Genomic DNA, 13,912 nt, shown 5'->3' on the forward strand with positions numbered 1-13,912 from the left:
TAAAAAAAAAAAAAAGAAAAAATAAAAAAAAAAAAAAGAAGTAGGGAACTACAGGGCCGGCCCAGTGGCGCACTGCTACAGTGCGCCGCTTGGGAGCACGGCGGCGCTCCCGCCGAGGGTTCGGATCCCACATACAGACCGGTTCCCGCTCGCTGGTGGAGCGAGGTGCGGGCGCAGCACCGAGGGTTGCGATCCCGTTGCCGGTCCTGGTCTGGTACGGGCGCGACACTGAGGGTTGCGGTCCGTTGCTGGACATGAAAAAAGACAAAAAGGAAAAAATAAAAAAAAGATACTTGTGATATAACTGTACTATGTCTTGACTATGGTAGTGGTCTCATGAATCTACACCTGATGGTATATACATACACTCACAAAAGAGTGCACTTAAAAAAGGTAAAATCTGAACAAGGTAGATGTAATGTATCAATGTCAATTGAAGGTCACTCCCAATTCAAAGATCCTATGATTCACTAAACTGTCAGTTTGTAAAAGGGGGGGGGGGAAGTAATGTATCAATGTCAGTTTCCCAGTACTAAAGTTATACAAGATATTACCATTGAGGGAAACTGGGTGAAGGGTACACAAGAGCTATTATTTCCTACAACTGCAAGTGGATCTACAATTACCTCAAAAAAAGGCTAAAAAAAGACTTAAAAAAAAAAAAAGACTGATTGGATTTAAAAAAAAACAAAAGCCAACTATAAGTTGCATATAAGAAAAAAACCACTTTAAGTATAAAGACACAAATAGGTTAGAGTAAACAGGTAGATTAAAAAATAATAAAAAAAAAGTAAAAGGGGAGAAAAAAGATATACCATGCTAATAGTATTCAAAAACAAAAAAACCTGAAATGGCTATATTATCAAACACCACAGACTTCACAGCAAAAAAATTACCAGTGATAAAAAGAAACTATATATAACAGGATAGCACATGCAAAAGAATGAAGTTGAATTCTTACTTTACACCACATACAAAAATTAACTCAAAATGAATTAAAGACCTAAACGCAAGCCTTGAAACCATAAAACTACTAAAAAAAAAAAAACTGTCCCTATTAGCAGACATGACTGTCTATGTAAAACACTCCCAAGGAATGCCTAGAACTAATAAATAAGTTTAGCAAGGTCACAAAATACAAGGTGAACATACAAAAATCAATTGTATTTCTATATACTAGAAATGCACAGTTGGAAATTGTAATTTTAAAAAACAATACCATTTACAATGGCCCAAGAGAACAGAATATTCAGGTATCAATCTAACAAAACATGTACACATCTGTACGCTGAAAAACATTGATGAAAGAAATCAAAGAAAACCTAAATAATGGAGAGACACATGTTCATGGGCTGGAAGACTCGATATAGTAAACATGATGATTCTCTGAAAATTGATGTTCACATTTAAAGCAATTCCAGTGAAAATCACAGCAAAATTTTTTATAGATATAGACAAGCTAAGCCTAAAATTTGTATGGAAAGGCAAAAGAACCAAAACACATAAAACAACAATTTTGAAAGAGAATAAGGTTTGAAGAATCACTACACCCGATTTTAAAGCATAATGTACATGCCTTCAGCAACAAGATAAAGTGATGCTGAGTTATAATCCAAAATGTAAAAGAAATATACCTGAGTTCATACCTCTCTAAGTGAAATAAGCCAGGTACAGAAAGAGGAATACTGCATCTCCTCAGTTCATAAGAGGGAGCTGGAAAAAAAAAAAAAGAAAGAAAGGAAGATACAACAATTACAGTAATTCTTGAACTGTCAAAAGGCAAGAACAGAACTGAAGCCACCAGAGGTGAGAAAAGGAGAGAGGAAGGGGGGTTAAGGAGAAATTGGTGAAGGGCCACAAAAAATGTTTACATTGTGTAATGGTAAAAAGAAAATTCCCCTTTTTACTTTTAAGTCAGAAAAAAATAGGCTATATTCATGATTTCCTTTTTATTTACAAAAAGTAAAAAATAGAGATCTTAAATTTTGAATCAAACAGTCCAAAAGAAAACATATTGTGTCAATAATTAGAGGAGTATCTGCTGCTTTAACAAACTGGATAATTTACTACTGTGACTTAAGTTTTTCTTCCAGACAAATCGGATATGTTTAAAAGAAAAAAAAATTTTTTTAAAGTTTTTCTTAGTATGATTAGATACTACTGTTATCAAAGTTGGCTTGTTAAATACTAAACCATTTCCAGAGACTATAAACAACATTTCTGCTGTACTGAATACTTTATAAGTATGTATCTATTTGGGGTCTGTTTTATTAAGAAGGCACACATCATCACTTCAAAGTAATCTTTTCCTTGTTTGAACTGGACAATTTAATTTATTAGTCATAATGGTCTGAAAGTTTAGCGAAATGTAGTTAAAAGAAAGGACTTGAATTTTACCTAAATATGTGAACTACATGTGTGAGCCTTCTCTTCAGAGGGGCCTATATTACTCATACTTTTAATTGAGAATGTCATAGAGGTCACAGGGTTGTATTTAAGATAACAAAAGATAATTATTTGAATATAAAGCCCACCAGATAATAAATTTATCAGTCATTTGTTGCCAAGTGTCAAAGGATGGGATATTTTCCACTGACATCTAAAACAAAACAAAAAACACAAAGCTGAGTTTGTTACTTATTGAAGGGATAGCTAAGTTGGTCAGGCACAGTCCCTTTGAGTAGAGCACATGGCTGATCTTATATAGGGCTTCCAGGGGAGAAGTGTGGAGTTCAGGGAATAGTGGACTTTCAGAGGCTTATAAATATGGTTACGGGAAGGGTCATCACTGACTGGTTGGGCTGCAAAATTCTGTTCCCTAAATCCCTGTTTCTGTTGTTGGTCGATTACACTGGTTTAAAACCAGTTCTAAAGAACTGTCGTTTATTGAATAAGCAAGTTTAAAACTGGTTTCAGTAACTAATTGTTACCATGGCTATGAAAGACTTTTCCTAGAAGTCTGGAAACTTCTTATTTTCACAAGGTATGTACATAAACTGAATTCAAAGTTTGTATACTTACACAAACATATACACTAAGGATACATACTAGTTATATGGTTTTATAACCCCATTTCAAGAAACTACCATAAAGAATAGAAATACTGTCAGTGTTAAGAGGAAAACACCATTTGTCTTAAACCCATTCTATCAATCATTCATTCAGTCATCCCATGATATATTGCAGGTTCTGGGGATTCAAAAATGAGTATGAAAAGCAACAACAAGTGCTTTATTTATAGCACTGCTATTCAGAGTGGGGTCTGGTCCACAAACTGGTTTTTTTTAAAAAGATGTCTGGTAAGGGGATGTTAACGCTTGACTGGTGTTGTTAGCACCATGCTCTCCAAAGTGAGCAAACCGGCCATCCCTATATGGGATCTGAACCCGTGGCCTTGGTGTTATCAGCACCACACTCTCCCGAGTGAGCTATGGGCCAGCCCCCACTACCTGGTTTTTTTTACAGGTCTGCAATAAAGTACTGAAGTGTTTAGAAATTTTAATGGCAAAGTATTAATTGACAGACTAATTTTATGTCTGTTGACTCTAATAATAATAAATTGAGGTTTGTATTGTATATGTCCTTTTTTTCATTTCATTTCTCTAGTAATTCATTTTTGATATATTTTACGAAAGCACTGGTCCACAAACTTTTACCACAAAGAGTCTGAGAAACACTACTTTATGGGCCCCAAAAGAGGCAGATACCCACCATAGATAAGGTTGAGTTATACTTTCCTACTAAGATACACACAAAAGAAATGTGTATCACACACTAAGCAAAAAAGCACCTGCATCAAAATTTGAAGAATGGTATTGGTGGCTTATGAGAAAATCACTCAGAAGATGATAGAGCACATTTAAGAAAGGCTGTATCATCAATCCTCTAAATGGACTAGATTATATTATATGGAAAAACAACTCTGAGATAAAAACTGCTTCTGGGCCGGCCTGGTGGCGCACTGCTACAGTGTGCTGCTTGGGAGTGCGGTGACGCTCCCACCGAGGGTTCGGATCCCACATACAGACCGGCCGCTCACTGGCTGAGCGAGGTGCGGGCGCAACACCGAGGGTTGTGATCCCGTTGCTGGTCCCGGTCTGGTACGGACGCAACACTGAGGGTTGCAATCCGTTGCCGGTCATGACAAAAAAAGGAAAAAAAAAAAAAAACTGCTTCAAAGGAGACTGGCTCTAAATGAGAAGAAATTTTAGGAATACCTTATCCAATCTATCTCTTATATTTTCTTTTTTAAAAATGAATGCACAAAAATAATCTTATTTTTAAAAAACTATATGTAAAATAAGAAAAAAAAAGGACAATTAAGACATGACATAATAATAATAATCCTTACCATTAAGGAGCTTGAATCATCTAGATGGGACACAAACAGGTAATAATAATAATGTGGTAAAGACAAAAATAGAGAGATACACAAGATATTAGAAGAGAAACTAAACTAGCCTGAGTGGTCAAGAAGACTCCCTACTGAATGTGGTATCTCAGCTCACATGCACTCAAAGTTCCCACTCTATCCAACTATAACCAAGTCTCACACATAATTTTTTTAAAATTAACATTATTAATATTTTACAATCTATAATGTTGTTGCAGAGCAGCTGGGAGGGAAAAGGGGAAGGAAATGGGATGGAAGGAGGAAGAAGGATTAGGGGCAGGATTGAGGCCTGTGGCAGCCCCCTCATTTGCACAGAAACCAACTGATGGCTTTGTCATTGCTAGGCTGGGTGCAAATATCAGGGGTGGTGGTGGCAAAAGCCCTCGCCCCCCCATCACCCCAGCTTGGGAACCTGGGGGCCTTCTTGCTGCGGCTTGGTGGTCATCGCTGGGCTAGTTGTATGTGTGGGGGGTGTGTGGCTGTGGCCCTCAGTCCCCACCCTTGGGACTGGTTGTGGGGGTGGGGTGGGGGTATGGCTGAGGCCCCTGGCCCTCCCCCCTTTCTGGCTTGGTAGCCCAGGGGACTTCCAGTCCTTCTAGGTATTATAAGTGTTCTTTGGTGAAATGAGACCTTTATTAGTTAATATCAAACTTTATCTCTGGTTGTGGGTACTTTGTTTTTTCTTTCAGTTCTGTTGGATTATTTGCTGTTCCCACCACTTAAACTCTGCATGGGAACTAATTTGTTGTCTTTTGCTTACTTCTAAAATGGGGGAACTTCTTGTGGGAACCAGTACTTGAGCTCTGTGGCTGAGCTAAATTGCTGCTTTGCTGCTCTTTCCCTAGGGAAGGCTTTTTGTGCAGCTCAGGTTTTAATGGTTGACTTTATAGGTACTTCCAGCTCTCCAGAGACCCAGTGCACCTGGGCTGTGTAGAAACTGTGCTCTGGACCTGAGTTTTTCATCAAACTGCACCCCATGCAGTTCTATATTCCTGACCAGTCTCCTCTGAGTGGTCCTATGCTGATTGGGGTGCAGATCAGCTGTCCTTGCTATACCCCAGTGTTCCCACCGTGGGCCCGTCTCCCCCACTGCCTGTGCTCCAAACACTTCCCATGGGACAGGCCATGCTCCAGTCCCTTGTGATGACTCACCAGCCTCTAAGTGGCTCCTTTTTTTCAGTTGTTGTGGCTCCTCGCTCCCATATGGGTGCATGGGAACCCTACTAGTGGCCTTGCTGGTCTGGGGGCCACCAAGGCCCTCTTCTCACTTGCCACCTCCAAGCAACTTCATCCAAAGGGTACAGGTGTGGCTTTTGCCAGCTCTTGCTCCTTGCACTCAGCAGCTCCAGCCTGGAAGCAGCTGGGGCTCAAAACAGAGCAGTTTTTTCTTTCTCTCATCGTGGCTTCTCCTGCCTTCATGCACTCCGTAGGTCTCTCCTCCTCTTCCCCTGAGCTCTAGCAGCCCCAGCTTGGCTGTCATTGCTTTTTTATAATTGTAAATTGGTTGATTTGGGGAAGAGAGTGACACTGGGGACCATCTATTCTGCCATCTAGACTGGGAGTCAAGTCTCATTCATACATTCTATTTCCTCTATTTCTCTCATTATTGCTGGCCTTGCTTGTCCAATCACACCACTGTAGTCACAGCTCCTATCATCTCATAGCTATTATTACAGCCTCCTAACAGCCTCTTGTCTACCCATACATTCTTCTTACTGCTGCTTGTTATCACTCCCAAATTCAAACCTGATCACATCACCTCACTGCTTAAAAACCTCCAACATAATGTAATGGTAAGTAGAAAAAAACTGGATACAAACTGTATGATCCCTATTTTAAAACTATGTATATGTGATAAATTTCCAACTACAGAACAATACAATTGCTGTTTTGTGATCAAGTAATGAAATGATTCCAAAAGCCTCTATTTATTTTTTATTTTTTTATTTTTTAATTTTTTTTAAAAGATGACCAGTAAGGGGATCTCAACCCTTGGCTTGGTGTTGTCAGCACCACGCCCAGCCAGTGAGCAAACCGGCCATCCCTATATAGGATCCGAACCCGTGGCCTTGGTGTTATCAGCACTGCACTCTACCGAGTGAGCCACGGGCCGGCCTCAAAAGCCTCTATTTATTACAGAGAAATCTGTAAAGGAAATAAGGAAACGTAAGTTCGAAGTGGGCCACACTGGGTGAATTTCAGGGTTGCAATTAGAATCCACCATCCATCAACTAATGAACAGAAAACAAAATGTGGTATATCCACACAATAGAATATTATCCAGCCATACAAAGAAATAAAGTTCTGATATATGTTACAATGTGGATGAACCTCAAAAAATTATGCTAAGGGTTTTTATGCTAATAAATACACTAATAAATACATGTGTCTTATGCTAATTAAGCTAGGCACAAAAGATTACATATTGCATAATTTCAATTGTATGAAATATCCAGTATAGGCAAGGCCATAGAGACACAGCAGAAGCATGGATGCCAGAGGATAGGAAGAAGGAGAAATGGGAAGTGACCACTTAACTGACATGGTGTTTCTCTTTGCGAAAATTGTTTCTCTTTTCTCATGAAAAATTCTGGAACTAAATAGTGTTAATGCTTGCACAACACTGTGAATGTACTTAATGCCACTGAATTATACACTTTAAAATGGTCACAATGCGGCGGGAGCGCTGCTGCGCTCCCAGCGCTGCACTCTCCCGAGTGCACCATGGACTCGGCCCTGGAATATCTGTTTTAACTATGTTAAATATTCTTAAACATCATATGCATTTTACAGTACTTTAAAGTCCTGTATAATGATCATATAGTATAGTTGTTGATTTTGTAGAACTTAAAAAGTGGTAGCATGGTATAGCAGAAATGACAGTGAATTAGGCATCATAAGAATTGAATTACTACTACTAGCTACATTACTGGAAAGTTACCTAATCTCTCTGGGTTTCAGTTTCTTCATTTATAAAAAACAGGATTGGTCTAAGTTAGAGGTCAGCAATCTTTTTCTAAAGGCCAGATAGTAAATTTTTGGGCTTTGTAGGCCAAATAGTCTGTTACAACTACTCAGTTATGCCATTGTAGTACAAGACCTGCCACAGACAAAACATTAATGAATGAGAATGGCTGTGTTCCAATAAAACTTTATTTATAAAAACAGGCAACGAACTAGGTTTGGCCTACATGCAGTAGTTTGCTGACCCTGGGTGCTATGGTCTGAATGTCCTCACGAAAACTCACACTGAAATTTCATCACCATTGTGACAGTATTAAGAGATGGGACCTTTAAGAGATGATTTTCACCTTAATGAATGGATTAATGCTATTATCTCAGGAGTGGGTTAGTTATCACAGGAGTTCAATCCCCTTTCTACTCTCTGTCTCACATGTACTTCCTTGCCATGTGATGTCTTCTGCCACACTGTAATACAGCAAGAAGATCCTCATCAGATGTGGCCCCTTGATCTTGGACTTCTCAGTCTCCAGAATTGTGAACCAAATAAAATTTTATTGTTTACAAATTACCCAGTCTCAGGTATTGTTATAGCAGCGGAAAACAAACTAAGACGGAAAATTGGTACCACGAAGTGGAACTGTTTGTATAACTAATACTTGAAAATGTGGAAGCAGCTTTGGAACTGGGTAATGAGTACAGGCTGAAAGAATTTGGAGGAGCAGGCTAGAAAAAAAATCCTAGATCGTGAAAGGGGAATTCTGGTGAGGGCTCAGAAGAAGACCCCAGAACAAAGGAGAGTCTAAATCTTCTTAGAGATTACTTAAATGGTCATGACCAGAATGTTGGTAGAAATATGGATGGTAAAGCCCATTCTGATGGTCTCAGATGGAAATGAGGAATAAGGTATTGGAAACTAGAGTAAAGGCCACCCTTGGAATATAGCTGCAAAGAACTTGGCAAAATTGTGTCCATGTCCTAGGGCTTTATGAAATGCAGAACTTCAAGAGTGATAAACTAGGATATTTGGCAGAAGAAACATCTAAGCAGCAAAGCATTCAAGCTATTGTGTGACTACTTTTAATGACATACATTGAGATGTAAAAGAAATGACTTAAAGACAGAATTTATAATTAAAAGAGAAGCAGAACATTTGGAAAACATTTGGAAAATGTGTAGCTTGGCCATGTAAAGAGTAAAAAGACATGTTTGGGAAAGAATACTAAGGATGTGGCCAAGTGACCATTTGCTAAAGAGATTAATATAGATAGAAGGAAGCCAGCTGCTATTCATCAAAACTATGGGAGAAAGATCGTTAAGGCATTTAAAAGATCTTTGAGGCTGCCCCTCCCATCACAGACCCATAGCTCCAGGAGTGCAGAATGGTTTTAGGAGATGGCCCAGGGGGTCCTCCTTGGGGGGCCCTAGGGCCACCTTGGGACTCTGCTCCCTACATTCTAGTGTAGTGCCCCTTAGTGGGCCAAGGTGTGGCTCAGGCTACCACTCCTGAGGCTTGCACACCTGAGGGTGCAAGCAATAAGCCTTGTGGTCATCCACATGGTGTTAAGTCTGCAAGAGTGCAGAATACAAGAGCCTTGGGGGCATGACTTCCTCCACACAGATTTCAAAAGATGTTACAAGCAACCTGGGGGCTCAGACAGAGACTTGTTGCAAGGGTGGAGCCACCACAGACAGCCCCTACCAGGACAATGCCTAGTAGAGCTGAGGAAGTGGGACTTCCCCAAGACTACAGAACTGTAGGGCCACTAGCATGTAACTCCAGCCTTGGAGAGCTACAGAAATTACTGTTTTTTATAGTTGTGGATAATGAACCTCAGAGAAGTTAAGAAACCCACCCAAGGTCTCATAGGGATTAAGTGGCAAAGCTCAGGATTCAATTTGTCTGACCACAAAGCCCAAGCTCTCACCACTGAGCCAAAGATGGCATTAACTGCATCTCTATATGAGGATGACTATAAATGACTTCACTAAGAACTAAAATAGTAGTATTCATAATATTCTCCCCATACAGGAAATGTTTTCAGATTTTTAAAAATTCATGAGTAAAAATCTCTGATCTTAAAATGATAGTATTCCCATAGGTAAAATTTTTGCTGAAATGATTCCCTTTCGTTTTTCATATCCAATTAACTCAAACTTTCATTATGAAAGTTAAGCAACCCTCTGTATTAAAATAACTAAACATGCAGTAGTGACTTATCTTTAATACATAAAGTGCTCTGCAAACATTGGCATTCATCTCAAATTGATCTTTGAGGTCTATATAGACCTCTCAGACTATTTCTACAAAGAGCAAGACCAGACAGCCACAATTCTTCTACCTTATTCTATAAATTCCCAAGTATTGATTTAGAAACTTGATGAAAAGCATTCAGATTTCAAATGAAAATACTGACCAATATCAAAAGGAAAAAAAAAGATCTCAAAGAAAAAGAAAACACTGCAATGGACAGATTCATTCATAAATATGTATAGCATCAATTGATCTATCTCATACTCTCCAGGCCTTGTAAATGTTACTGGTAAGTGATCCAGAAACAAGAAGTTGGCTTCACACTGTAAAAGCCTTATAGCCCAGCAACCTATCACTATACAAGAAAATATGGCAGTTAGATATAGCTTACTTCTAAACTCTATTATAAGAATCAACTCAAACTTAGATCTATATCCTAATTCTGAAATGCCAAAAATGCAAATAAGATTAATTTTAAATGCTATAAATTAAAATCACAAATTATAATCGAATCTACACGACCAAATTATGAATTTCTTGAAAACATACATATCCATATTCTTTCCAAACCAGCAATATTGAAAGTCAAAGAAATCATCAATCAGGATTTAATATAACTTTATACTCTGTCATATACAAGAAATATTATACAACATACAACTACGTAAATATTGTCATCTAGTTTGGAAGATAAAATACTTTTTAGCATTTAAAAATATCTACATTTTAAAATAAAACAAATTATCTTTTAGTATTTTAAATGATATTTTAACATGCTGGATTATATTAGAGTTTCATTCTCTACTATCCATTCTATTGCCCATAGGCTGGGGGGGAAGGGAGGACAATATCTGCCTACAGATATCGGATCAATCAGTGGAGTCATCTCCAGGTAAGAGAAGCAGCACTATTATTTGTATGAAAGTACTGTATCATAAATATCAACTTCTAGTTCTGGAAGAAAACAGGCATTCAGTGCTTCAAAAATTACCTGTTCTCTTTCCTTTCCCCAAAACCTAATTTTTAAAATATCTACAAAATTTCTAGTAGAAAAAATGTGCACATATAATCGAAGCTAGTAGTTTTTAGAATCTCTGGGAGAAGGACAGTCATGAATCCCTTTTGAACATCTGCTGAAAGCTATAGGTCTTCTCCCTAGAAAAATAAAAATATACAGAGTTCACAGACCCTTGAAAGATCATTTATGGGCATACCTGTAGATGCAGGTTAAGAATCACAGAGATAGGGCCGGCCCGTGGCTCACTCGGTAGAGTGCGGTGCTGATAACACCAAGGCCACAGGTTCGGATCCCATATAGGGATGGCCGGTTCGCTCACTGGCTGAGCGTGGTGCTGACAACACCAAGTCAAAATAAAAATATACAGAGTTCACAGACCCTTGAAAGATCATTTATGGGCACACCTGTAGATGCAGGTTAAGAATCACAGAGATCAAGCAGAAAATTTCCCAAGGTCCCTCCAACCCTCTTCTATAATTCTATCTCTTACTCACAAAAACCAACAATCATTTATAACCAAACAATACTCTTTTGTACAGTCAATCCTTAAAAAAAAAAAGTTAACAGTATTTACATAAGCAGTATTCAACAGAAAATAAATTGTACTGGCAGCATTTTATTTTTTTATTTTTGATTTTTTTCTTTTAGCAGCACTGAACAATCAGAGCAGCATTTCAAACACAGCATGCAATTAGTGATATAGTGAATATTATAGTGGATTATAGTTTATAAAATGCTTTCACATACAATAACAATTCTCACAACAATTCTAGGAAAATTGAAGCTATTATTTTTTTTAATCCCTCTTTCACAGCTAAGGAAACAGGGGTTCAGAAAATAAATAGCCATGATCACACAGCCAATGAGAGAACTGGGATTCTAAACCAGGATTATATACTTCCAGAACTGAGCTCATTACATTATTATATCTTGATGCTTCCAAAAAAGCCCCTCACAACAGAGAAAACAAATTTGCCAAAAAAACCACAAACCCCAAAACAAACAAAACCCCCCCCACCTAATGGATCACACATTTTATTGTAGACATATCCTGACAGTAAACAAAAACTAACGTATTTAAAATGCTTGATTTTCTCTTGCTTCATTGGTTAACATAAAGCATTTTTTTCAGAAGGGGAGACATTAGGTCAAGCTAATGAGTTCTAGGACTGAAAAACATGATATTTTGTTATTCTATGACTCTCTTCCTCATTGCTTTAGTTTTTAAATAAAGAAAAATAAATGACTCTGTAGAGAATTCAAATATAAGAAACCAAAAGTTTAAACAGCCAATTTTTCAAACACAAAATCTATTTGAAATTAATTTTTTAAATGTTAAAAATACTCCCTTTAATCTTTTTTTAATGACAATACTCATTTCAGTTCTCTACAACTCTCAAAAGTTCATGGTAAAACAAAAGTGTCATTTGTGAAAACCCATAGAATATACAACACCAAGAATGAATCCTAATGTAAACTACGGACTTTGGGTGATATGTCAGTGCAGGTCATGAATTGTAACAAATGTACCACTCTGGTGAGGGATTTTTACTGGGGTGGAGGATAGGGAGTATATGGCAAATCTCTCTATACCTGCTGCTGTGACCTTAAAACTGCTTTAAAAAATAAAGTCTTTTTTTTTTTTTTAAAGGACGGTTGAAGTCAAGATTTACGTACCTCACTTTCTTCTTAACAAATGAGGAAATACTGTTTTTTAAAACATTATCCTCAATTTCAAAACATTAAGTAAAGAAAAAGTCAAAAAATAAAAATAAATCACCCTCTGTGAATTGAGTTTCCTGTCAGGATATAGAATTCGCAATTATTACAGAATATATCTTTAAAAAAAACAGGAAAGAATTAGTAGTTTTAAATGTTAAAATGATGAAGCTAAGTGTATAAAGGGGATGCCAGGAGGAAAAAGAGGTAACAGTTAGCAGCTAATGCTAAAGGCACCTCCAGGCAGTTTTCCAGGCTCCAGCAGTATTAGCACGGTCCTAGGGTTACCCAAGAATACCCTCTGGCAGGGCCAGGACTCGAGGGAGATGGAGGAAGAGGATTTCCTCGTAGAGACAATGAACGCCAAGAATCGAGCAATTATCAACTTAGGAGAAAAACAATGCAAAGAAAAAAATGTGCAACCAGCAAATTAAACAGTGGTTGTCAACACCAGGTTCTAGGAATCTTTTCCCAAAATATCCTCGCAAAGTGATACCATTAGCTTAAAGTAAAGTCAAAAATAAAGTTGTGCAATTAAAACAGATTAAAGGAAATATTGAAAGAAGGTAAATTTTCTACGAACAGTCATCTGATTAAACACTACCAAGAGAGAAAAATATAAAAAGCTTTTCAAAGGCGAGAGCCCAAACGCTAGGCGTGTGTAAGACCAGTACAGGACCAGGCACGGGCAAGAAAAAGCAAACTGTGCAGACAAATCGCCCTCCCTGAGGAAACCAGCAAGCTAACCAAGCCAAAACTGACTGGAAGGAGGAAAGGGCTGTCATCCGCGGCAGTCAAACAACTCCACTGAGCGGCGATGGGTACTGAAAGAAAGAGGCTGCAGTTTCTGGTGTCACACCAGCCGGCACGCAGAGAAGTCCCGCGGGCAGGCAAGTCCCCCGCGGGCGGCCAACCTCCGGGCGTGCTGCGAGTCCCCGCGCGGCTGGGGCGGGCGATGGTCCTCCTGCCCCGCCTCCGCAGGCCGCGGATCCGGGGGGCGGCCGGCCGCCCTCCCCGACCCCGACCCCGAGCCCGCCGCCCCGCGCCTGCTCTCTTCCTGGACCGCGCGAAGCACCTGCCCGTTCTCTCCGAACGACTGGAAGGAAGGAGCCAAACAGCCACTGACAGAGCCAGGGGCTGGGGTTCCCCTCGGGCAACACGACCCCGCTCCTCCCGCCAACGGGGGCGACGGAACCCGTGCAGCGGAGCAATGGGGAAGGAAACTCTCGCTGTCAGGGCCCAAACCCTCTCAGCTGTGGAGTTCGGGTTGCTGCTGGAGGGCTCGAGTTTCCGCGCGTCGGAGTCGCAAGCTCCAGCGGCGTTACGACTTCGGGTGAGGGAGGGCTCGGCGTGAACAGAGGGCACCGGACAAAGGAAAGGGAGAGTGAAGGGAGACGAGCGCCCGGTTACCTCGATCCTCGTTTCTCCGCTAGGTTCTTCCCGGTACCTCCAAGGCTGCTGCCGCGCGATCCAGCTCCCGGCGCCCCAGCACCTCCCCGCCTCCCCGAGCGGCTCCTCACTAGCCCTGTGCAAACACTCGTATAACTTCGTATAATGTATGCTATAC

The sequence above is a fragment of the Galeopterus variegatus genome, unplaced genomic scaffold (assembly GCF_000696425.1).
Source record: "Galeopterus variegatus unplaced genomic scaffold, G_variegatus-3.0.2 Scaffold6105, whole genome shotgun sequence".
Taxonomy (NCBI): domain Eukaryota; kingdom Metazoa; phylum Chordata; class Mammalia; order Dermoptera; family Cynocephalidae; genus Galeopterus; species Galeopterus variegatus.